This window comes from Hyperolius riggenbachi, chromosome 7 (assembly GCF_040937935.1).
Source record: "Hyperolius riggenbachi isolate aHypRig1 chromosome 7, aHypRig1.pri, whole genome shotgun sequence".
NCBI classification, from domain to species: Eukaryota; Metazoa; Chordata; class Amphibia; order Anura; family Hyperoliidae; genus Hyperolius; species Hyperolius riggenbachi.
Genome location: NC_090652.1, coordinates 307,742,633 through 307,768,460, shown reverse-complemented (window position 1 = coordinate 307,768,460; position 25,828 = coordinate 307,742,633). Strand labels below are relative to the sequence as shown.

General features: G+C 46.5%; 1 long non-coding RNA gene across 1 annotated transcript in view; it reads right to left on the bottom strand.

The window, feature by feature from the left end:
• Positions 1-4,632: 4,632 nt before the first annotated feature.
• Positions 4,633-25,828, bottom strand: part of LOC137525201 (uncharacterized) — a 355,356-nt gene continuing 334,160 nt past the window's right edge. Inside the window, exons 2-3 of the long non-coding RNA XR_011022892.1 lie at positions 14,751-14,814; positions 4,633-4,713 (exon numbers count right to left, since the gene is read on the bottom strand). This is a non-coding gene — a long non-coding RNA (uncharacterized lncRNA). The remainder of the gene's footprint in view (positions 4,714-14,750; positions 14,815-25,828) is intronic.

Below are 25,828 nucleotides of genomic sequence, written 5' to 3'. Positions count from 1 at the left end.
GGGACTCTGAGCAGTGCAGTAACTATGGAAAGATGCATATCATTTTAAAGCTCTTTTTCTCCTTTTTCCAATGATATATAAACGGCTGCTCTATGCCTTTTAGTTTTCGATATTTTCGCGATTGAATTCGTGGCCACAGGACGACTTTTCTCCAAAGTCAGCGGTGGCTGGATGGTATAATGGTTAAAGGGACTCTGAGCAGTGCAGTAACTATGGAAAGATGCATATCATTTTAAAGCTCTTTTTCTCCTTTTTCCAATGATATATAAACGGCTGCTCTATGCCTTTTAGTTTTCGATATTTTCGCAATCGAAATCACGGCCACAGGACGACTTTTCTCCAAAGTTGGCAGCTCGATTCAGCACAATGCAATGAAATATAAGGAACCCGGGGGGATATAATTACAAACATCATGCTGGTAGGTGTGAGGATGTAATGAATTAGTTGTGGGTATGCTTAAAGGCATATCCACAGGCACTGCTTGGAGTCCCTTTAAGGGCTCTGCCGCTGACACAGGAGACCAGGGTTTGAATCTCAGCTCTGCCTGTTCAGTAAGCCAGCACCTATTCAGTAGGAGACCGTAGGCAAGTCTCTCTAACACTGCTACTGCCTATAGGGTGCGTCCTAGTGGCTGCAGCTCTGGCGCTTTGAGTCCACCAGGAGAAAAGAGCGATATAAATGTTATTTGTCTTGTCTTGTAAAATGATGCCGTGCGCTGCTGATTGTCTTCAGAGCCAGGCTCTCCTCCTAGGTCCCCCTCCTGCTACTGTGTGCTCTGCCGCTGCCCACTCCACCCTCCCTTCCCACAGAGAACGACAGCTGCAGCAAGAATGATAGCAGCAGATGGCAAACGCTCACTCACCTATCCATGATCCAAGCGATAGAGATCCCGTCATCTGAAACCCATCTGTCTCTTCTACAGTGCAGCCGCTCGCTCTGAACTTCCTGATTCTCAGGTCAGACAGGAAGTAGGAAGTAGTAATAGTAGTAGTAACAGAGTGGCAGCACTCTAGAGGAGACAGATGGGCTCCGGATGACGGGACCTCTATTGCTTGGATCGCAATAGGTGAATGTGAGTCATCTGGTGCTGTCATTCTCCCCCACTGCGGCTGCCTTCTCTGCTGGACTATCGTATTCACTGGGATGGAGGCTGCATGGTGGCTGTCTAGTTTGGGAGGAAATTGGTTGTTCGGTGGTGGGAGTGGTTATGTAATTCTGTCTGGGGAACGGCTTCCGGTTTGGCGGTGTCCAGAGCTTTCTGCTATTGCCAGGCTGGAGATGCAGGGGGAAAGTACTGCTGCTGTGATATCTGGCGCCCTCTTCACAGGGGTGCCCCAGCCCCTGAGTGCAAATGTCCCAGCCATTCATCTCTCACTCTGCATTTTGCCGCTGCTATTCCCTGCATTGTGCACCCACAGAGGAAAGCGTGCTGTTGCCTATAGCAACCAGTAGCTCGGCTGCCCGGTGTGTGCGGCATATTGCTGTGCAGCTGCATCTTCTGATTCTATTACGACATGATGGGGGGGCCCAAATCAGTTACTTTGCTTAGGGCCCCATTTAGCCTTAATCCGGCTCTGGCGGTGATCAGCAGAGATTGACTGCGGAGGAGGCAGAGCTAAAGCTCAAAGCTCTGCCTTTTCTAGGAAGTAAAGCCCTGTGAGCCCGGGAGCTTTGCAGGGCTGTTTCAGTGTAATAAATCATTCATCTGCCGTGGGGATGCAGCGATTCTACTAGGGCGTTCATGCTGAAGAGGATTTTATGACAGAATCAGGTAAAAAAAGAGACCTCTTTAAAATCAGCCACCAGTATCTTATTCACAAATTTCTTAAGGAGAAATGATGCAAGTCTACATTTTCATTTTTGTCTTATGTATGTATTTGCTTTAGTACTAAAAATGTTTTACATTATCAAAGCACACCTGAAGTGAGAGGGATGTTCTCTGATTGGTCCAATTCTTATGAATTCTGTGATTGGGCTAAAACGACCAAGTTGCAGTAAATTGGATTTCTGTGGGAATCCAGTTTACTAATTCAGTTTGCCGATTTACGATTGGAAATGTGGAAATTTAAATTCCACAGAATCAGAATGAGGGCTCCCATCCCAATCCCTACCCCCATTTGTACTTCCTATCCATCGCAACCTATTTAAAAAATATTTTTCCAGTTGCCAAAATTGCTGTCAAACGATCATTTTAAAGGTGGCCACTAATGATCCAATCTTTTTCATCCAATCTTACCATTTCTATGCAATATAAGGTAACTGCCTGAAGTATCCATTCAGTATATTCACTCAGTTTACCCTTATACTACATAGATTTGGTAAGATTGGATGAAAAAGATTGGATCATTAGTGGCCACCATAAGAATTGTTCATAACTGTTTGGGAACATCAGCAAAGTTTATTTTCTGCCAATTGGATCTCAATTATCTGATTGCTTGAAGGACTCTTCACTAAATATGGGACCATTAGTGGCCACCGAGTGAATTAACCACTTAAGTGTATCTGGACGGATATATCCGTGCAGATAGACTGCACTGTTGCCGCTGCCCCGGGCGAGCCGCTCCCACCGCCTTCTGTTAGCCCCGAGATCAATGAATGGGAAAATAGTTGCCATTCCTTGATCTAAGTCCCCAGCAGAAAAACCGACGGCCTCTTATCAGAAGCCGCAGTCTTTCTGCGTAAAAAAAAGTTTCCCGTCCTCCTTGTAGTTCCTGGAATCGAGATTGTTCGCTTTCAGGACTTTTTGACTGTGGCCATCTTGTGGCCAAATAGTAAAACTACGCCTACATACATTTTTTATTATATAAACACATAATATTACATTTAAAATTAACTGTTTACCTCCCACACCAATTTTTAATAAAAAAAAAAATTACAATTAAAAAAAAGATAAAAACAACATAAATAGTTACATAATGGTCTGAACATGTCAAGAGAATATCTTACTATATTTTTTGTATAATTATAAGCTTGTAAATAGTGATGGATGCAAATTGAAAAAATGCACCTTTATTTCCAAATAAAATATAGGCGTCATAAATTGTGATAGGGACATCATTTAAATGATGTAATAACTGGGACAAATGGGCAAATAAAACACATTGGTTTTAATTACGGTAGCATGTATTTTTTTCAAACTATAATGGCCAAAAACGGAGAAATAATGATTTTTTTCCATTTCTTTATTAATCTTCCTGTTAAAATGGATTTAGAATAAAATAATTCTTAGCAAAATGTACCACCCAAAGAAAGCCTAAATGGTGGCAGAAAAAAACAAGATATACATTAGAACAGATCATTATGATAAGTAGTGATAAAGTTATTGGTGAATGAATGGGAGGTGAAAGTTGCTCGGATGCATAAGGTGAAACAACACTGTAGGCTGAAGTGGTTAAAAAAACAAACAAACTGATACTTAGCTGAGTAGAGGGAAGGTTCTGTGTCCTGATGAGCCTTCCTGTTCCTCTCATGCTCCTCCAGTTCCAGCGATGGCTCCCCTGTTAGCATCTTCGACCGATGTGTTGGAGACCGCTCTCTACCACTGCGGTAGTCTTTGAGCCTCTCCGTATTGGGCATGTGCGAGCACGCTCTCTTGCACAGTACGGAGCTGCCCTTCTTTGGGGAGCACTCGGGCTCCCCAAGACTTCGGAAGCCTCTTGCGGTGGGAGATTTGAACAAAGAAGTCACCGCTGGAACGCGGGGAACGTGAGAGGAGAGGGAAGGCTCATTAGGACTCCGAACCTTCCCTCTCCTTAGGTAAGTATCTGTTATTTTTTTTTTTTTTCCGTGTTTTTAATTTCGCTTCAGATTCTCTTTAAGGGTGAAAAAAAATAGTGAATGGTAGCTGATAAATACTGTAAATCAGGCTTAGGCCTTTCTTGTCCTTCAAGAGCCTATAATTTGGACCAGCAAATGGCGATCTAAACACATATCACATTTTCTTTTGTGAGTTATCTTTTCCTGATAAAACAAACAAACAAACAAAAAAACACTTAACTGCCTTTTAACTGCTTTTATCTTATTTTTATTATCAAACCTAAGAAATATGTAAAACGAAAATGAATTTGCCTTGACATTCCCTTTAAGAGTGGAAAAAGAAATAGTGGACAGGTAATTGCTGCTCACGTGTAGAAATAGTGCACAATGTACTCTTGAGGACATAAAAGGCTAATTGACATTTCCAGGGGTTAAATTTGGCATTCTACTGTAAACAAAAAAAACCTGCTGACATTTACAAAAGGTGATGGAACAAAGCTTATTTGCTCCGAGCTGTCGAAATGTGTACTTAAAAATCACACCTCGCCTTGTACAGTGTCCAGCACTGGCAATAAGTAGTGTAGGTGCCACTTTGTAAGATATTCAGACTTTGTAGAACATGACAGTTTCTTGCAGAAGCTGAAAAAATTTTGAGAACATTCGGAGCTCAAGCAAATGCTAATTAAGTAACAAGGGTTTGGAACTTGTAAAACAGTGGAAGAGAAGGCCAAGGTTAACCAATATATACATATATTTTTTAAGGTCTATATTATTATTACTCACTATATTATTATTACATTATTATTATTACTCACAGGCAGCACGGTGGCATAGTGGTTTGCACTCTTGCCTTGCAGCAATGGGCTCTCGGTTCAAATCCCAGCCAGGTGAACATCTGCAAGGAGTTTGTATGTTCTCCCCTTGTTTGTGTGGGTTTCCTCCAGGAACTTCAGTTTCCTCCCACATCCCAAAAACATACAGATAAGTTAATTTGGCATCTCCTAAAATTGGCCCTAGACTATGATACATACGCTACACAATATAGACATAAGACTATGGTAGGGACTAGATTGTGAGCTCCTCTGAGGGACAGTTAGTGACAAGACAATAGATACTCTGTACAGCGTTGTGTAATATGTAGGCGCTATACAAATACTTAAATAAATATTATTTCCTAAATACACATCGAGTCACATACACGCCATCAAGTCTTGTGCTGTCTGGCAATGATTCTGACACATTCCGCAATACCACAACTTGGTCATTTTAGCCCAATCACAGAACACGGAAGCATTGGACCATTCAGAGAATGCAGAGTCAACTCAGAAGTATTTGGCAAATCGTAGAATGCAAAAAAAACAATCAAAAAAAAATAGGCTCCTTGGAAATCAGATTTCTGCAGAAATACTGCGTTACCACAACTCAGGTAATTTTAGCCCAATCTCAGAACTTGGAAGCATTAGACTAATCAGATAACGCAGAGTCTACTCGGACGTATTTGGCCAATCAGAGAATGCAAAAAAGAGCAAAAGAAAGACTCCTCGAAAATCGGAAAACATAAATCGGAATTACTGCAGAATCGCAAATCTGAATTTCCGACCATCCCTAGTGATTAGGGAATGGAGCATTCACTGAGGAGGTTAAGAGGGGATTGTGAGCATTTCAGAAGATTGCGGACCCTCTCCGCACACAGATTTGCTTTTCAGTGCTGAAGTCATGTAACCGTAATTATGGGCTGCATAAAAAAGTTTAAAGAGGAGCTGTTAGGTATAGGGTCTCAGAGAAAAAAACACACATATCAGTAGCTAAATATTGGCTGTACTTACATTACATATGCATTTCACTGTCCATGTTTGGATTTCACAGAATTTTTATATAGTATTTGCAGAGAATGATGCTCCTGACAGCTCATGGCAGGTTCCATGTTTGTCTGTCTCCTATGAAGCCAATTGTGATGTCATATCCTCCCTTACCCTGCTTCCTGATGATTCGATTCACAAAAAAGATCAGGATCAAAGATCCTAATGGTTCATGATCCGGACAACACTACTGTGCAGTGAATATTAATTAGCCATGTGGCTAGGAACAATAGCAAACTCATGCAGTATACTCTAACGGAACATGTGCCCTGTGAAAAGCACATTGATTTTTCAGTGTTGTGAGCTGGACTGCAAGATACAAGCTGCTGTAACATGAGCCTGTAACTTCTCACTGTGAAAGCAGCCTTAGGGCGGGATAGGGAAATGAAGGGGAGGACCAAGGGAGTGCAGTGGGGAGAAGAAGCAGCCCCAGAATGCTTTGCAGTATCTGTTATGCGGCCTGTTGGCCTCCTTACAGAGCTTGGGAATAACAGCCTTGCTGTTCAGCAAACATCAAAGTAAGAGAGATTTTTAACTTCAGTAAAATGCCTTTTTGGCTTCCTTCTAAACTGTTTAACACAGGAGAATAGAGATTTAAATTAGCTTTTGCAGCCTGACAGTTACTCTTTAAGCTCTTTTTTTTAAAATGATGTTATGTTTGCCTTATTCATGGAAAGGACAGTGGAGGTGAAAAAAAACAAAACTATGGGAAACTGTGCAAATACTTTAACCTTCTCAGTAGCACCAAACGAAATGAAACATCTGGTGGGTCAATAATGCCTTCAAAAGGCTCCCAAGAGGGCTTCAACAAAAAACTCCAAATTAGCCTTCAGACCCCCCCCCAAAAAAAAATGTACAGTGAAAAATTGCCTAGGGAGACATTTATCCCAGTATGGAGTAATGTGATTAATGCAGCTCTGTAAATGGAGACATCGGGGTCTGCTTGTTTAGGTAATCAGACAAATGCAGAGGAGGTTTAAAGACGCCGGGAAATATTTCATGATTACAAACACATCCTATGCTCCGAAAATATAACTTGATTAGATTTCCCCTGACAGCCTGATTTCATTTCACATATTGCCTTGTAATTTCATACACCTTTTTGTTTTTTCTGAATGGAGCCTTAATTAGGCATGGCATTAATTACTCCTAGGGTATTATTAAGCCGACAGAAAGTTTAAAATAAAACTCCTCTGGATATAGTAGAGCATTCGTATTAAGAAGTACACCAGCTCAGCTGAATGGCACCTTGGTCATGTAGGACCATTTGAGTGGAAGTCAACTGCCACCTGATGTTCCAGATGTTCCAGACCCCATCCAACAGCTATTGCCACCATGAAGCTGTCAGCCTGCATGCCATTTATGGATACCACTGTTTGGGTGCACTACACAACCAACCAAAAAGTGGTGGATCCTTAACCTCCTTAGCGGTAACCCCGTGCTACACACGGGGTAGCCGCCGCGGAGGATCACATGGCCCCAGGACTTTTTTTTTTAAATGGTAGCATACGCTTTAGCTAGCTGTTCGCTAGCTAAACGTATGCTCAAAGTTGCTCCAGTCCCTGGCGATCACCCGCAATAGCTTCCACTATATGTACCCCCTAGCGTTCCCCCGCTGGCGCAGCCGCTCCATCCGGCTTTAGGCTTCGCGATGACAGCAATTGGGATTGCGGCTGACGTCATGACGTCGATGACGTCATGACATCATCTCTGAACGTCGCCATAGCTGTTACGATTCTTGTGGTATCATCTCTTGCCTGCTGGTGGTGGTATTGAGTTGGACTGCCCTGGACTTCCACTATCCACCAGCAGGTGGCTTATCATTGCATCTAAGGACTTGCAGTTCTTTGTATGGCCTGCAGAGGCCTCTAATGTGTCTCTGATCAACTACCACCAGCTGCTTCCTATTACATGGACTATATAAGTCTGCCTCTTCCTGCAAGTCATTGCCAGAACTTCCTATGTTACAGGTCTGAGTCTCTGGTCACCTCTGTTCCTGATACCTGGTTTCCTGTACCTGCTCTGTGATCTGATTACCTGCTGCTGAACCTCTGCTAGTCCTGACTCTGCTTCTGTCTATTCCTTTGTACCTTGCTTGTATCTGATTACCCGTTGCTGACTCTGTTATTCCGTTTTGACCTGTCTTTGCCTGCCCCCTTTGATACCGCGTTATTGTATATATATATATTTGCTTGTACATATATATCTCCTGCATGCCGTTTGTAGATAGATAGATAGTCAGGGTTTTGGTTATATGTGTGCACACTGTTTTGTTTGGTTTGCGGGAGATTCACTGTATATATTGTTTGCATATGGTTGTATGTTGTTTGCATGATTTGGTCCTTAATAAAACACCTTTTTGCACATTCCTGTCTCAGTATCAGTGTTTCTGCAAACTGTGGTCATTCATTGCAATACCTGTTTATTGTTCCGTAACAGTAAGTTCTGGCCATTATACTGACCACTGCAGACATACTGTGCACTGATACCTGTTGTGTCCAAAAATGGATCCGCAACAAATGTACTATTATGTTTTGCTGGCTGATGAAGAAGAGATTGAATGCCGTGCTGAATTTGCTGGTTTTTCTAAGGCTGAACTACAGCAGCTAATTTTCCAGGCCTATAGTTATGTTAAATTGGGGATCTTTAGCACCCAAGATATTGAAAATTTAGCCAGGATCTGGAATGACCTTGTACACCCCAAAATAACAAATGTTTGTTTGCAACCTGATTATGACAGAAGTATAGTCAGCGATTATGAACCACCTTTTGACAACTATGCCATAGAAGCTCTAATTAATTTGTTTGAGGATGACAGGGAATGTTTTCTTGATTACTACTCAGGCAAAGATAAACAGAGCGTGCAGGCTTGCATTGATTCCCTCCAGTCCCTGATTACTAAGGGAATATGCAAGTATGGGAAAGCCTCTCTTTTGCTAAATGCATGGCAGAAAATTTTCTCTGCAGGTTCCACAGCTCCTGCCTTACCTGTTATAAATCCTGTCCAGGTTGACTTTACTTCCGAACAAGTTAACATGTACCATAGTTATTTGAAAACAGACAGAAAAGCATTTTTTGACTTTTACATTAAGCAAAGCTTTGCATTTGTTTCTGGATGTAAATGTGCGGTTGAGAGTTTATTGTCTGAAAGAAGATGTAAGCCTGAGTCAGCTCATGCCCTGATTGATGCATATTCTGAAATCCTGTCATTATGCAAATCCCCTGTTAACCCTCTGGCTACCTCTCATCTAGTTCAGAACCCTGAGTCCTCTGCAGCTAAAGTACCTAAATGTCAGTCTTCCAGAAAAGAACGTTTGGATTTTTTGTTTAGCTCCGATCAGATTGACCATTTGTTTGATTTTTTGAAAAGAGATATGAAGGGATTTTGTGAATGGTATTCTGAAAAAAGTGAAGCGTTTGTATCCGCCAGTATACGTGCAACTGAGTCTTTGTTGAAACATAAGCTTTGTAAGCACGGATCAGCTGTTGCTCTGATTGCTGCTTGGAATGAAATCCTTTCTTTCCGTTCCCACTCTCTGTCTCCTGCTCATTTTTCATTTACCTCCTCCTGTGTCCAGAACTCAGAACCTACCATAGTTAAAAAACATATCAAATCAGCACCTTTGCAAACCGCTATCAGGTCCACACCTTGGTCCTGGCAGTATCCAGCCTCATCAAGAGAACCTGCTGTTGCTCCAGTTTCCAGAGTGGTCTCCAAGTCCAGACGCAAATATTCTCCAACGGCTTCTATTACTCCAGTCATCTCACCTCCTGTGCAGCCTCCAGTCATCTCACCTCCTGTGCAGCCTCCAGTCATCTCACCTCCTGTGCAGCCTCCAGTCATCTCACCTCCTGTGCAGCCTCCAGTCATCTCACCTCCTGTGCAGCCTCCAGTCATCTCACCTCCTGTGCAGCCTCCAGTCATCTCACCTCCTGTGCAGCCTCCAGTCATCTTACCTCCTGTGCAGCCTCCAGTCATCTTACCTCCTGTGCAGCCTCCAGTCATCTTACCTCCTGTGCAGCCTCCAGTCATCTTACCTCCTGTGCAGCCTCCAGTCATCTTACCTCCTGTGCAGCCTCCAGTCATCTTACCTCCTGTGCAGCCTCCATCCAACTCCTGTCTGGTGCAGCCTCCGGTTAATGTTTCGGTGACACCTGTTATACAAACTCTTGCCTTCCTCTCACAGCTCTTGCAGACTTGGTATGCTCCAGGATCCAGTCCAGCCGTGTGTTTGTCTGCAGAGCCTTGCCTTCAGCCTGCAGAGACTTTGCCTCCATCTGCAGAGCCTTGTGCTCAGCCTGCAGAATCCTGCTCACAGTCTGCAGAACTTTGCATCCAGTCTGCAGAACTATGTTCCCAGTCTGCAGAATATTGCCTCCAGTCTGCAGAGACTTCTAGTCAACCTGCAGAATCCTGCTCACAGTCTGGAGAGTTTTGCATCCAGTCTGCAGAAAACGGCATACAGCCTACAGAATTTCAATCTAGTATCCTGCCCACTCAGTTTACGTTCCAGCTCGCACAGGCCCAGTCCGCACAGTCTCAGTGCCAACTCGCACAAACTGTATCAGGGTCTCAGCCAAAGGTCCAGTCAAGCGCTCAGCCAACGGTTCAGCCATGCGCTCAGCCAACGGCCCAGCCAAGTACTAAGCCAAAGGTCCAGATCCATGAAGTTATGCAATCTACTGCCCAGTCTCCACAGACTTTTGCTGCTGCCCAGTCTCCACAGACTTTTGCTGCTGCCCAGTCTCCACAGACTTTTGCTGCTGCCCAGTCTCCACAGACTTCTGCTGCTGCCCAGTCTCCACAGACTTCTGCTGCTGCCCAGTCTCCACAGACTTCTGCTGCTGCCCAGTCTCCACAGACTTCTGCTGCTGCCCAGTCTCCACAGACTTCTGCTGCTGCCCAGTCTCCACAGACTTCTGCTGCTGCCCAGTCTCCACAGACTTCTGCTGCTGCCCAGTCTCCACAGACTTCTGCTGCTGCCCAGTCTCCACAGACTTCTGCTGCTGCCCAGTCTCCACAGACTTCTGCTGCTGCCCAGTCTCCACAGACTTCTGCTGCTGCCCAGTCTCCACAGACTTCTGCTGCTGCCCAGTCTCCACAGACTTCTGCTGCTGCCCAGTCTCCACAGACTTCTGCTGCTGCCCAGTCTCCACAGACTTCTGCTGCTGCCCAGTCTCCACAGACTTCTGCTGCTGCCCAGTCTCCACAGACTTCTGCTGCTGCCCAGTCTCCACAGACTTCTGCTGCTGCCCAGCCTCCACAGACTTCTGCTGCTGCCCAGCCTCCACAGACTTCTGCTGCTGCCCAGCCTCCACAGACTTCTGCTGCTGCCCAGCCTCCACAGACTTCTGCTGCTGCCCAGTCTCCACAGACTTCTGCTGCTGCCCAGTCTCCACAGACTTCTGCTGCTGCCCAGTCTCCACAGACTTCTGCTGCTGCCCAGTCTCCACAGACTTCTGCTGCTGCCCAGTCTCCACAGACTTCTGCTGCTGCCCAGTCTCCACAGACTTCTGCTGCTGCCCAGTCTCCACAGACTTCTGCTGCTGCCCAGTCTCCACAGACTTCTGCTGCTGCCCAGTCTCCACAGACTTCTGCTGCTGCCCAGTCTCCACAGACTTCTGCTGCTGCCCAGTCTCCACAGACTTCTGCTGCTGCCCAGTCTCCACAGACTTCTGCTGCTGCCCAGTCTCCACAGACTTCTGCTGCTGCCCAGTTTCCACAGACTTCTGCTGCTGCCCAGTCTCCACAGACTTCTGCTGCTGCCCAGCCTCCACAGACTTCTGCTGCTGCCCAGCCTCCACAGACTTCTGCTGCTGCCCAGCCTCCACAGACTTCTGCTGCTGCCCAGCCTCCACAGACTTCTGCTGCTGCCCAGCCTCCACAGACTTCTGCTGCTGCCCAGCCTCCACAGACTTCTGCTGCTGCCCAGCCTCCACAGACTTCTGCTGCTGCCCAGCCTCCACAGATTTCTGCTGCTGCCCAGCCTCCACAGATTTCTGCTGCTGCCCAGCCTCCACAGATTTCTGCTGCTGCCCAGCCTCCACAGATTTCTGCTGCTGCCCAGCCTTCACAGACTTTTGCTGTTGCCCAGCCACTAGAGACTCCTGTAATCAACGCTCCTGATGCTTCCAAGACTGCGGTCTGCCCTGTTGGTACCAAGCCTGCGGCAGCGCCTGTTGTCTGCCAGTTTCCTGCTCTGTCTGAGACCTGCCAACCTGTTGTCCACTCTGATCCTGTCCAGTCTCCTCCTCAGCCTGATGATGCATGCCAGTTTCCTGCCAAGCCTGTTGGTGCCTGCCAGTCTCCTGTTCAGCCTGATCTTGCTCATTTTCCTGCCAAGACTGATGATCCTGTCCAGTCTGCTGTTCAGCCTGTTCCTGTCCGGTTTCCTGCTCAGCCTGATGATGCCTGCCAATCTCCTGCCAAGCCTGTTGGTGCCTGCCAGTTTCCTGCTCAGCCTGGTGATCCTCTCCAGCCTCCTGCTCAGCCTGGTGACCCTCTCCAGTCTCCTGCTCAGCCTGATGATCCTGTCCAGTCTCCTACTCAGCCTGATGATCCTGTCCAGTCTCCTGCTCAGCCTGATGATCCTGTCCAGTCTCCTGCTCAGCTTGATGATCCTGTCCAGCCTTCTGCTCAGCCTGATGATCCTGTCCAGCCTTCTGCTCAGCCTGATGATCCTGTCCAGCCTTCTGCTCAGCCTGATGATCCTCTCCAGACTCCTGCTCAGTCTGAAGATCCTGTCCAGTTTCCTGTCAAGCCTGATGATGCCTGTCAGTCTCCTGCTCAGCCTAATGATCCTGTCCAGTCCCCTGCCAAGCCTTATGCCTGCCAGTCTCCTGTCCAGCCTGATACATTGCCTGATATCCTCCAGTTTCCTGAGATCCTGATTTCTACATTGCTCTCTGTCCAAAAAATGCTGGTCTGGATTTGGTTGGCATTATTTCCCTCCCTGCCCACCCAGGTTTGCCTTCTACTGCCTCCTGTATTTGTTGCTGCTTTCTGGGTCCTGCCTGATGTTGTACAGTCTTTTCTCCAACTTGCCATCCTGCCTGGACGTCTACAGCTTATGTTACAAGATCCAAAGATCAAGTTTTCAAAGTGTTTTCCCTCCCTGCCCACCCGAGCTTGGCCTCTGCGAACCACCTGGCCAATGTGTGGATTGTCTGCCTTCTTGTGGGACCCGGGCGGACATTTTCTAAAGACACTGTGGAGCGTCCTGAGGCCGCTCCTTCAGGGGGGGGTACTGTTACGATTCTTGTGGTATCATCTCTTGCCTGCTGGTGGTGGTATTGAGTTGGACTGCCCTGGACTTCCACTATCCACCAGCAGGTGGCTTATCATTGCATCTAAGGACTTGCAGTTCTTTGTATGGCCTGCAGAGGCCTCTAATGTGTCTCTGATCAACTACCACCAGCTGCTTCCTATTACATGGACTATATAAGTCTGCCTCTTCCTGCAAGTCATTGCCAGAACTTCCTATGTTACAGGTCTGAGTCTCTGGTCACCTCTGTTCCTGATACCTGGTTTCCTGTACCTGCTCTGTGATCTGATTACCTGCTGCTGAACCTCTGCTAGTCCTGACTCTGCTTCTGTCTATTCCTTTGTACCTTGCTTGTATCTGATTACCCGTTGCTGACTCTGTTATTCCGTTTTGACCTGTCTTTGCCTGCCCCCTTTGATACCGCGTTATTGTATATATATATATTTGCTTGTACATATATATCTCCTGCATGCCGTTTGTAGATAGATAGATAGTCAGGGTTTTGGTTATATGTGTGCACACTGTTTTGTTTGGTTTGCGGGAGATTCACTGTATATATTGTTTGCATATGGTTGTATGTTGTTTGCATGATTTGGTCCTTAATAAAACACCGTTTTGCACATTCCTGTCTCAGTATCAGTGTTTCTGCAAACTGTGGTCATTCATTGCAATACCTGTTTATTGTTCCGTAACAATAGCAATGCCGAAAGCCGATCAGGAAACTGCGCTTTTCGTGGGATCGTGGCGAGGTATGTATAGCCGGAGGTGATCGGCGGGCATGGGGCGGACCGGAGCAACTTTGGGCATACGCTTAGCTAGTGAAATGCTAGCTAAAGCGTTTAAAAAAAATTGGGGGGCAAAAAACCTCCTGGCGGACGCAGCCTTAGAAACTGCATACCTCCAAGGGGGTTAAAGCAAACCTGAACTAAGTAAAAATATTTTAAATGCCCATACAACGTACCTGCAAATGCATATTATGTACTTACCCCACCATCAGTTCCTCTTAGAAACTCACCATTTTCATCAGTGAACAATTCCTTCCTGCTCAGACCAGGTCTACTCTGAACCGGAAGCCTTGGAGCCCTTTTCCACTAAATCAGTTGCTGAGAGTTTTTACTGAAAGGACAACTGATGTGCAAGGTAATGTCCATATTTCCCTATGGCTCAAATGTGCGATATTACAGGTTAATGGAGTGCTGACCCGGAAGTTGTTACAGGCAGGTTATCCCCATTTTTAAAAAGGAGGATGGGAATTCCATTGTTCACATCTGACAAACAAAATGTAGGAGACGAGATTGATGAGTAGACTACACGGGAGGTAAGTATGATGAGTGTATGTTTATTTCGACTTTTATTTTTCAGTTCAGGTTTGCTGAACTTTAACCATGAATTAGCCATACTGTTCACTTGTCCATGCGAACTAGGCATAACTGTCTTGTGGGGCTCAATTTATTTATTTTTGGAGGAAAATAAAAACAAATATTTTTTTATTTAATTATGCAAGTCCTGGGACTGGACCATAAATAAGGAGGCAAAATTAGTTATCTTGAATTGTACTGGGCGCTATAAAGACAGTATGCTAATTGGCAGCACACAAAATAAGAAGAAAGTCAATGGTGGTTTTCTCCATGGGAAAAGGTCAATACATAGCACTATAATCTTTCCTGTCTGCCAACACAGAAGGGGACATTACATGCTTGTGTGGTGGCCTTTAGGACTTAGACTCCAGGAATAAATATCTACTACTGTACTCTCAAACATGCTTCACAGAGACATTTTCCCAAAGTCTTAACCACCATAATTGAAATGTAACACTGACCATGTTTATTTCAGTTTTATAAATAGAAAGCCCTTTGTTCAACCAACTTACAGAATATGACGGCTTCCTTTATTCCGATAAGGGAGACATCGCCTTTCTTCCTGTTCTTGTGACACTAGAAGTAAGAAGTTTTGAATCAGTATAATACCATTTATTGGCTAACTTAGAAGTTTTGGATCAGGATGATACCATTTATTGGCTAACTTAGAAGTTTTGAATCAGTATAGTACCATTTATTGGCTAACTTAGAAGTTTTGGATCGGGATGATACCATTTATTGGCTAACTTAGAGATGAATAAACAGAAAGCCTTTGTAACGCTCGGTGAAGCACAGAGAGATCTGATTACCGGTGACCTGCAGCGTCACGGGGAATACAGACGTATACCAGATTATATGTGATCTGCAGTATCACCGATAATCCAATATACCAGCTAACCTCTGTTCACCGGAGTAGCGTGTAGTGTTTAGGTGTAACAGTAACACTTAGAGGACTAGGCCTCAGTACAGTAGGACGTACTGTACAGATTACTTCCGCAACCCTGAGCTCTCCAAGACGGGAGGAGTCAGACTGCAAGCAGGAAGTATCTTCTGAAAGTCACCCTCAGGCGGAAGGGTTACCAACAGAACGAAGAACCTCCTCCAATGATGAGGTCGGTTCTCGAGGTCGGACAAGCCAGGTCGTACACACACAGACAGATAAAGTACAAGATCGAGAGGCAGAGGCGGAGTCAAAGTACAGGCAGGGTTCGGCAACGGGGTATCAGATATATCGGGGTACAGAATCAGGAGGCAGAAACAGAGTCTAGGAGCGAGCCGGGGTTCGGCAACGGTGTATCAGAAATAACGAGGTACAAGATCAAAGTTCAGAAGAGTAGTCAAGGCAGGCAAGAAGTCATAACAAATAATCACAATCAAACTAGTACTTTAAGCTATCAACAAATCTAGCTTTAGTGTAGGATTACAGCTCCAGCTGGTCCCGGCACACTAACGGATCTGACTAACGGATCTGGGTGCTCCCACGTATGTGAACGCAACGCCAGACACCAGAGAAGTGAACTGCCGGCAGTATATATACTCAATCGTGACCCCCAGCACCTCCCTGATTGCTGGACCAATGGGGAGCGGAATCAGGGTCAGCTGACCAGCCTGGTCAGCTGACTCCCCTCAGACTATCATAAATCTTCCTTGAGTGCGCGCGCGCGCGTCACTCTAAACACTGAGGGACTACGAGTCCCAGCCCTGCTCTGTGGTGCAGCGGAGAGATGTGCACCAGCCGCCGCGTCTAACGCGGCGGCTTCTTCGCGTTCCGTCCGCCTCTCCACGGGGACAGCCGCCTCACGCTGGGAGGAGGCGGCTGCCTCCCCGTGTGAGCGGGCACTGCACGCGGGAAGAGCCGCCGACCGCTGGCTCATGGCGGCGGCTCTTCCACGCTTCCTCACAGTACCCCCCCCCCAAGGAGTGGACTCCGGACAGCTCCCACCAGGTTTCTCGGGATGTAAGGCATGAAACTCCCTCCTTAACTCGTCCGCATGCATGCGGTTCCCAGGTACCCATTGCCTCTCCTCAATGCCATACCCTTTCCAGTGTACGAGATACTGTACCGAGTTCTGTACAGTACGTGAATCAATTATCTTCTCCACCTCGTATTCAGGTTGGGCATCTACCAACACAGGAGGGGGAGGAGTGGGACCCACCTGGACCGCTGGTTTAAGAAGGGAAACATGGAAAGACCTTACCCCCCGCATGCTAGTGGGAAGTTCGACAGTATAAGTGACATTGTTGATCTTTTTGGTTATTGGGAATGGACCCACAAACCTGGGACCAAGCTTACTAGAAGGTTGTTTTAGGGCCAAGTGACGTGTGGACACCCAGACCGGGTCTCCTGGTCGGAATCTCCACTCCACCGACCGTCTCTTGTCGGCTTGACCCTTCTGACTCAAAAAAGCCTTCTCCAGGTTATTTCTTACTGTCCCCCACAGGTCCTTGAATGACCTTTGCCAGACCTCCAGGGCTGGGAATGGAGTGGAAGCTATAGGCAATGGGGAAAATTTGGGTGATCTTCCCGTCACTACTTGAAAAGGAGAAAAACCGGAGGACGAGTTTTTTAAATTATTTTGGGCAAATTCTGCAAACGGCAGAAATCTGACCCAATCGTCCTGTGCTTCAGCTACATAACACCTTAAGAACTGTTCTAACGATTGATTTATTCTCTCAGTCTGGCCGTTGGTCTGTGGGTGATAGCCAGACGAGAAAGACAATTTTATGTCCATGAGCTGGCAAAAAGCTTTCCAAAAACGTGAGACGAATTGGACTCCCCTGTCTGAGACTATGTCTTCGGGAATACCGTGCAAACGAAAAACATGCGTGATAAACAACTCGGCCAGTTCTCGAGCGGAGGGGAGTCCTTTCAAAGGTACAAAATGGGCCATCTTGCTAAATCGGTCGACCACGACCCAAATGACCGTCATCCCCTCAGATCTGGGAAGCTCGCCCACAAAATCCATGGACAGGTGGGTCCACGGTTCAGTCGGGGTGGGCAATGACTGCAAGGTACCGACAGGTGCCAGTCGGGAGGGTTTACTCCTGGCACATGTCACACACTCCTTCACATATTCCTTGCAATCTGCTGCCAAGGAAGGCCACCAGGCGCATCTGGCTACTAAATCCTGTGTTCTGGATGCCCCAGGATGTCCCGCATTCTTATGTGTATGGAACATCTCTAGAACCTGAAGGCGAAACGGCAGAGGAACGAACAGAACCCCTGCGGGCTTCCCTTCCGGGATGTCCTGTTGAAAGGGAATCAGCGTCTCCGCCCAATCCTCCCAGGTTCCAGTGGCTGCCAGTATCAACCTCTGAGGAATAATGGTCTCTGGAACGGAGGGCTGTGCTGTCTCTGACTCAAAGCATCTGGACAAGGCATCTGCCTTAACATTCTTGCTTCCCGGGGTGTATGTAATGATAAACGTGAACCTGGAGAAGAATAGCGACCATCGAGCCTGACGAGGGCTCAATCTCTTAGCCCCCTCGATGTATTCTAAGTTCTTATGATCGGTGTAAACCGTGATGGTATGCTCAGCTCCTTCTAACCAGTGTCGCCATTCCTCGAAAGCTAATTTGATGGCTAGGAGCTCCCTATTACCAATATCATAATTCCTCTCTGCAGGGGAAAACCTGCGAGAGAAGTAAGCGCATGGGTGCATTCTACCCTGCAAGCCTGACCGCTGAGACAGCACAGCCCCCACCCCTACCTCCGAAGCATCCACCTCCACAATGAACGGGAAGGATGTATCCACATGTCTGAGGATGGGTGCTGAACAGAATAGGCCCTTCAGAGTGGAAAAAGCATGTAAAGCCTCAGGAGACCAGTGAGTTGTATCTGCCCCTTTCTTGGTGAGACTCGTAAGGGGAGAAATGACCGTGGAGTACCCCTTTATAAATCGTCTATAATAATTGGCAAAGCCAAGAAAACGCTGAAGAGATTTCAACCCCACCGGCTGTGGCCACTCCAGCACAGCCGAGACCTTGGCAGGATCCATCGACAGGCCTGTGGTGGAAATTATATACCCCAAGAAGGCAACAGATGTTACTTCAAAGATGCATTTTTCAAGTTTTGCATATAAAGAGTTCTGCCTTAACAGATTCAAAACAAACCTCACATGGTCTCTATGTTCAGAGAGGTTGTTGGAGAAGATGAGAATATCATCAAGATAGACCAAAACAAACTTCCCCAACACCTCTCTGAATACCTCGTTAATGAGTTCCTGAAAGACGGCCGGGGCATTACACAGCCCGAAGGGCATCACCAGGTACTCATAATGCCCGTCTGGTGTATTAAAGGCCGTCTTCCACTCATCGCCCTTTCTTATGCGTATCAGGTTATACGCGCCCCGCAAATCTAATTTAGAAAAGATTTTAGCGTCTGTAATTTGTGTGAATAAATCGTCTATCAGTGGCAAGGGATAGCGATTTTTGACTGTAATCTTGTTAAGGCCGCGATAATCGATGCAGGGTCGCAGGCCTCCGTCTTTTTTCTTAACAAAAAAGAAACCAGCTCCAGCAGGTGACCGGGACGGCCGAATGAAACCTTTGGCCAAGTTTTCACGGATATAATCCTGCATGGCTACCTTTTCGGGTCCCGACAGATTGTACAAATGACCCCGGGGAGGTACACATCCCGAACGGAGGTCAATGGGACAATCGAAAGGGCGATGTGGGGGCAACTTGTCTGCTGCTTTGGGACAGAACACGTCGGAATACTCGGAGTACTGGTCGGGTACCCCTTCTACCTGAACTTTGGTTTGTCCCAGGGTCAATTTTCCCAAACACTGTTGAAAACAACGAGGTGACCAAGTGGTTAGCTGACCTGTGGCCCAGTCTATTTGAGGTGAGTGGAGTTGCAACCATGGCATGCCTAGGATGATAGTGGAGGTTGACATGTGCAATACAAAAAATGATAATTGTTCCCCATGTAGTACCCCGATGGTGACCTTCACCTCCGGAGTCTGAGACAGTGCATGATTCCGTTGTAGCGGGGAATCGTCTACTGCCGTGACCTGAATGGGGGGACTCACAGGAGTGAGGGGAATACCCAACTCTTGTGCGAACTCAAAATTCATAAAATTGGCCGCTGAGCCTGAGTCAATAAATGCCTCAGTGGCCATAGACTTATTTTCCCATGTAACCGTACAAGGGAGCAAAAATTTCTTTTCCTTAAGGGGTGCAATTTGTGTACCTAGGGTGTCACCCCCCACTACTCCTAGGCAAACTCGTTTCCCGACCTGTTAGGGCAGTTTCGTACCCTATGCCCTGCTGCTGCACAGTACAGGCACAGCTGTTCTGTCATTCTCCGCCTTCGCTCCACCTGGGTCAGTCTCGACCGACCAATCTGCATTGGTTCGGGCGGCGGTAAAGCCGGGGAGGGTGAGACAGGCGGAGAAGGTGTTACTAGAGGTGTAGCGGACGGTGCCGCGTACGATGTCACCCTGACACGGTGACTGCCTCTAGCCTGCCTCTGATGGCGCAACCTGCGGTCCACTCGAATGGCCGATGATATGGCCTCATCAACTGTCTTGGGCTCGGGTACCGTCAACATTAGATCGGAAACCTCTTCCGACAACCCAGACAGGAAGTAGTCCATGAGGGCAAAATTATCAAATCTTGAGGTGACTGACCACCTACGGAACTCTGCCGCATAATCCTCGACTGACCCTCTGCCTTGCCGTAAGAGTTTGAGCTTCCGCTCTGAGGATGCGGCAAGGTCAGGGTCGTCGTAGATTATGGCCATGGCCTTAAAAAATTCCTCCACTGAGGTCAAAGCAATATCGGTAGTGGGCAGGTTGTAAGCCCACGACTGGGAGTCTCCAGTCAACAAAGTTTTAATGAAAATGACCCGTTGGGTCTCAGTCCCCGAGGATCGGGGCCTTAATTCAAAATATGACAACACTCTACTCCTGAAATTCCGGAAGTCAGACTTGTGGCCGGAAAATTTATCAGGGACAGGCATGCGGATGTCGTCACTAGGAGGGGATCGCACTGAATCAACTGATGTCTGGAGGGTTCTCACAGAGCCTGATAAAGCATCAATTAAGGCTTTGTGCTGGCCTAATGCTTGATGAATGCTATCCACCGAAGTGGCAAGCGCAGTCAGAGGATCAGTGCGTTCCATCAGTATTTTTGGTCTGGCGTTCTGTAACGCTCGGTGAAGCACAGAGAGATCTGATTACCGGTGACCTGCAGCGTCACGGGGAATACAGACGTATACCAGATTATATGTGATCTGCAGTATCACCGATAATCCAATATACCAGCTAACCTCTGTTCACCGGAGTAGCGTGTAGTGTTTAGGTGTAACAGTAACACTTAGAGGACTAGGCCTCAGTACAGTAGGACGTACTGTACAGATTACTTCCGCAACCCTGAGCTCTCCAAGACGGGAGGAGTCAGACTGCAAGCAGGAAGTATCTTCTGAAAGTCACCCTCAGGCGGAAGGGTTACCAACAGAACGAAGAACCTCCTCCAATGATGAGGTCGGTTCTCGAGGTCGGACAAGCCAGGTCGTACACACACAGACAGATAAAGTACAAGATCGAGAGGCAGAGGCGGAGTCAAAGTACAGGCAGGGTTCGGCAACGGGGTATCAGATATATCGGGGTACAGAATCAGGAGGCAGAAACAGAGTCTAGGAGCGAGCCGGGGTTCGGCAACGGTGTATCAGAAATAACGAGGTACAAGATCAAAGTTCAGAAGAGTAGTCAAGGCAGGCAAGAAGTCATAACAAATAATCACAATCAAACTAGTACTTTAAGCTATCAACAAATCTAGCTTTAGTGTAGGATTACAGCTCCAGCTGGTCCCGGCACACTAACGGATCTGACTAACGGATCTGGGTGCTCCCACGTATGTGAACGCAACGCCAGACACCAGAGAAGTGAACTGCCGGCAGTATATATACTCAATCGTGACCCCCAGCACCTCCCTGATTGCTGGACCAATGGGGAGCGGAATCAGGGTCAGCTGACCAGCCTGGTCAGCTGACTCCCCTCAGACTATCATAAATCTTCCTTGAGTGCGCGCGCGCGCGTCACTCTAAACACTGAGGGACTACGAGTCCCAGCCCTGCTCTGTGGTGCAGCGGAGAGATGTGCACCAGCCGCCGCGTCTAACGCGGCGGCTTCTTCGCGTTCCGTCCGCCTCTCCACGGGGACAGCCGCCTCACGCTGGGAGGAGGCGGCTGCCTCCCCGTGTGAGCGGGCACTGCACGCGGGAAGAGCCGCCGACCGCTGGCTCATGGCGGCGGCTCTTCCACGCTTCCTCACAGCCTTCAGCTAATAATAAGCTTTCATCATACTTCGTTCCTGCATATGCTGACAAAATGTACAAAACACAGCGGATATATACTGACATACAGAGGAGAAACATTCTTTAGCAGACATAAATAAATGTCACTTTCACAGGCATCCTGGCTAAATAGATTAGATCAACAGTATCTCAAAACATAACATAAAGTAGACTCTGGTGATGGGGAGACATCGTAAATTCCGAGTTCAAACTTGACTGGGCTGACTACATGCACCCTTAGTTTTAAGCTAAAGAGAACTGTGGCATTTAAAACCATCTTCCCAGCACATGAAATAAAATAAAATGAATAATGACAGTAAACACTATCTTACCAGCATAGGACACAAAAAATGAAAAGAGAAAAAATAAAAAAAATTGTGGCATTTAAAACCCATCGTATCAGCACAAGAAGTTAGAGGTGCAACTAGACTAGAAATACTGCACTATTATTACTCTTTTGCTTGTTTTGAGGACTACTGATGGTTAATGAGATTCCAAATGTATGTTTCTGAACAAGTGATTGTATAACGGGTGATTCATGCTTTTATGCTGTTTGTCATCGAGCAGCACCAACATCTGGTGAGCGCGTTGCACAAACCTTTTATGGGTGCCATTTTTTTAACTTGCATGAGAAGGTGGTGGTGCATAATAGTTGAGGGATGCTACACTATTGTTACCTTTTCTTTTACTTTTATTTTCATGTCTTATCTGAGGAGTACTTCATATCAGTGCAAATTATCTGAGTGGTGATTGGACTGACTTTGAATTTAAGGAGATTGCCTCAGGATACCGCTTGAGCGCATAAACCACAAAAAAGAATTATGTCAGGTGACTGTATTGGTGTCTGTGAACTGGTAAATGAGACGTACCAATCTGTGTGGAGGAGTGCAATATCACTTTGCACATATATATGGGAAAATGATGTCTGAAGCCCTGCACTGGAGACTATTTGTGTCTCCAATGCAGGGCTTTGGGCGCAATTTTCCCAGAGCCCTGCTTTGCCTATCAGCACAGGAGTTTTGCAGCCAGAGTTGCTGCACAAACATCGGGGAGCTGCTGCGCGCCAGGAGAGAAGTCTGCTGCAGGTGAGTAAATGTTTTTTTTCTTATAGGTGCAGGCAGGTATCAGGGCTATTAGGGGGAACTAATCGGAAGGGGGGAGAGGAGCCCTGCCTATGTGTATTTTCTGGTGAAATGCTGCCCACATTGCATATTTTCTGGTGAAATGCTGCTGCATTTACATGTATTTTCTGGTGAAACGCTGCTGCATTATGATCATTTTGTGGTGAAACATTGCCGCATTACGATTATTTTCTGGTGAAATGCTGCCACATTACGATTATTTGATAGTGAAAGATCATACAGAAAGAGTTTCATGACTTACACCCTGAGAAGCCGGGTAGGAAGTGTCCGGGGTCCACTCCCCAGGGGGTGGTACTGTAAAGGATAGCAGAGATACGGCCACAGAGGCAAGCTGCACGGCGGCTATCTCTGCGTATCAGTCGCCGGCCTCTGCCACGCAGTTACATGCTGCTGCTTTGCCTGGTCCTTCTAGTGCACATAGAATGAGGGCTACGCGCGCTCGCACCAGGTGACAGGACCTTTATGCAAGTAGAAGGGGAGTCAGCTAATCAGCCGGTCAGCTGACTCCAGTAGTGCTCCGGATTGGCTGAGTGACTGGGGCGGTGCTGAGTATATATAGGACCTGCCTGTCAGTTGCTGGTTGTCTGCTGTTGAAAATGCTAACGTGTGAGCGTTCAGACCCTAGTCAGATCCCACAGTGTGCTAGAACCAGCTGGAGCTGGGGTTCCACACTTAGCCAGTTCCGTTGATAGCTTAAAGTACTAATTGCATTGTGTTATCTGTGTATTAGACCTTAGACTAGATCCCAGGTGTTGAAACCAAGGACTTTACACCTAGACTAGGATATTGCTATATTGTTATTGCTTACCTTTTATGACCTTTTGCTTCCTTGACCACTCTCCTGTTTGCTGATTCGGTACCTCTGCCTATCTGATTACTGTTGCCGACTCTGCTTGAATTTAACATTGAATCAGCCTTCTGTCTTTGTACTTTATCTGTCCGTACGTTGCCTACTCTGCTTGTCTGACCTTCCTGTCCTCACTAGTGGGCCTAGCCATTAGTGAGGAATCTCTAATAGCTGTCACCTACTCCTTAGGTGATCAGCCCTTGCAGCACTGTCTGTAACACTTGCTCCTCAAGTGTCCGCTAGCTGCAGTATAGTCTTAATCACCTGCTCCTCAGGTGATCAACCTTTGCAGCACAGTCAGTGGTCCCTGCTCCTCAGGTGTCCACTGGCTGCAGTGCAGTCTGAATCTCCTGCTCCTCAGGGGATCCTTGGCTGCAGTGTAGTCTTTTTTTTTGTTATACTTTTTTTTTATTGATTTCCATCTTGTCAATAAAAGTATCATACAAGCTTTTAACATGGATAGGAAAAGTAATAAAGCATGTTTCCAACAAATATCATGGTAACAACATATATAACATTAAGATAAGAGTAGCAATAGTGCTTTGTAATGTCAATAAGAAGGGTTCAGATCAAGCTTGAAAAAGATTGTTTAGATAATCTCATGAAGGAAACATCCGTCTAACAGATAGCAAAAAAGTCTAGTGAGATTGGGGGAGTATCCTTGGTAGTGGTGGGTTTTAAATGTTATTCTCAACCTGGATAGAGATGTGGCGAATGGTTCCCGAACCGTTCGCCGGCGAACATCTCTAAATTCATGGGCCTCTTACTACTTCCGGGTCACAATGACCCGGAGTAGTACGCCTGCGCTGCCCGGCGGAGCGCGTCCTAGATCGCGCTCCCGTTGCCGGGCACTCTCTGCGCATGTGCGTGACGTCATGAGTGACGTCACGCTCATGCGCAGAGAGCGCCCGGCAACAGGAGCGCGATCTAGGACGCGCTCCGCCGGGCAGCGCAGGCGTACTACTCCGGGTCATTGCGACCCGGAAGTAGTAAGAGGCCCAGAGAGGTTCGCCAGGCGAACTGTTCGGCCCAACTCTAAACCTGGATACTTATGGCAGATACTAGTTCTAACGTGTATAAAACACTTAACCTATTGTAAGAAAAAAAAAAAGGAATTTATTCTTCTTTATGGCAGATTATATCAGTCCCTATAAGAGGGAAGTAAGCTATTACAGCTAAGAGAGAGAATGTAGGAAAAGGTAGAAGAGGAATGTGGAGGGAAATCAGATGGGGCGGAAAAGACACGGCAGTGCTTCTTGCTACCAGGATTATAGGAAAGAGGAAAAAATAGAAGAAAAAGAGAAAAGAGGGAAGGGTTGTCCAGTGCCTTTAGATTAGGGCCCAATGTTGTTCTATAGTATGTTAAGATAAAATAGTATCTCTCTGGTGTCATGAGACCTCTTTGAGTCCAAAAATAGACTTGCGGTTGTAACTTTAAGGGGGTTGATAGACTGGGGATACGTAAGGCCATGAGTCCCAGATTTTATGAAATCGATTTTCTGTGTCTCTCAGGGAGGCTGTCAAATGTTCCATTGATCTAGTCCAATTGACTTTGAGGATGACCTCAGAGATGTCTGGCGGGGCTATTTTCTTCCAGGAGGAGGCTATAGCCAACCTAGTTGCTGTCGTTATATGGGTATATTAGACGATTTGTGTGTTTGTTTATTTTTGGGATAGGCTTGCCTAAAAGCATATGAAGAGGATCTAGAGGTATCATGACACCAGTAGTGGAGTGGATCAGTTCTTGTATCCTGCTCCATAGAGGGGTGAGAAGAGGGCAGAACCAGAAGATGTGTTCTAGGGTGCCTTTATTATTGCATCCTCTCCAACATAAATCGGACGAGCCAGGGTAGGCTTTTGATAGAATTTCCGGTGTAAGATACCAACGAAATAAAATTTTGTATATAATCTCCCTAATTTGGATACACATTGAGGAGTGTTTAGCATTGTCCCATATGTCAAGCCAATCGTCTAAAGATATAGATGTGGAGATTGCAGACGACCATTTTGCCATATAGGAGTGGTCTGGTGACCAAGATCCTGATTTAGTCAACAACAAAACATAGATTTGGGAAATCAGGCCTTTCTGATGTCCTGTACTGTCACATAATCGCTCAAAAGGAGAAAAATGTAGCGTAAATTCAGATGTGTGGATAATTGAATGGATAAAATGGGTAATTTGATTATGCTCCATAATCCGTTGAGAAGTGAAAGAAATTTTGTTTTCAAGTTGAGCTCTAGTATGTGGTTTACCTGTGAGGGGATGTATCCAATCCTTAAGGTTGAAGTAACCCAATTTATA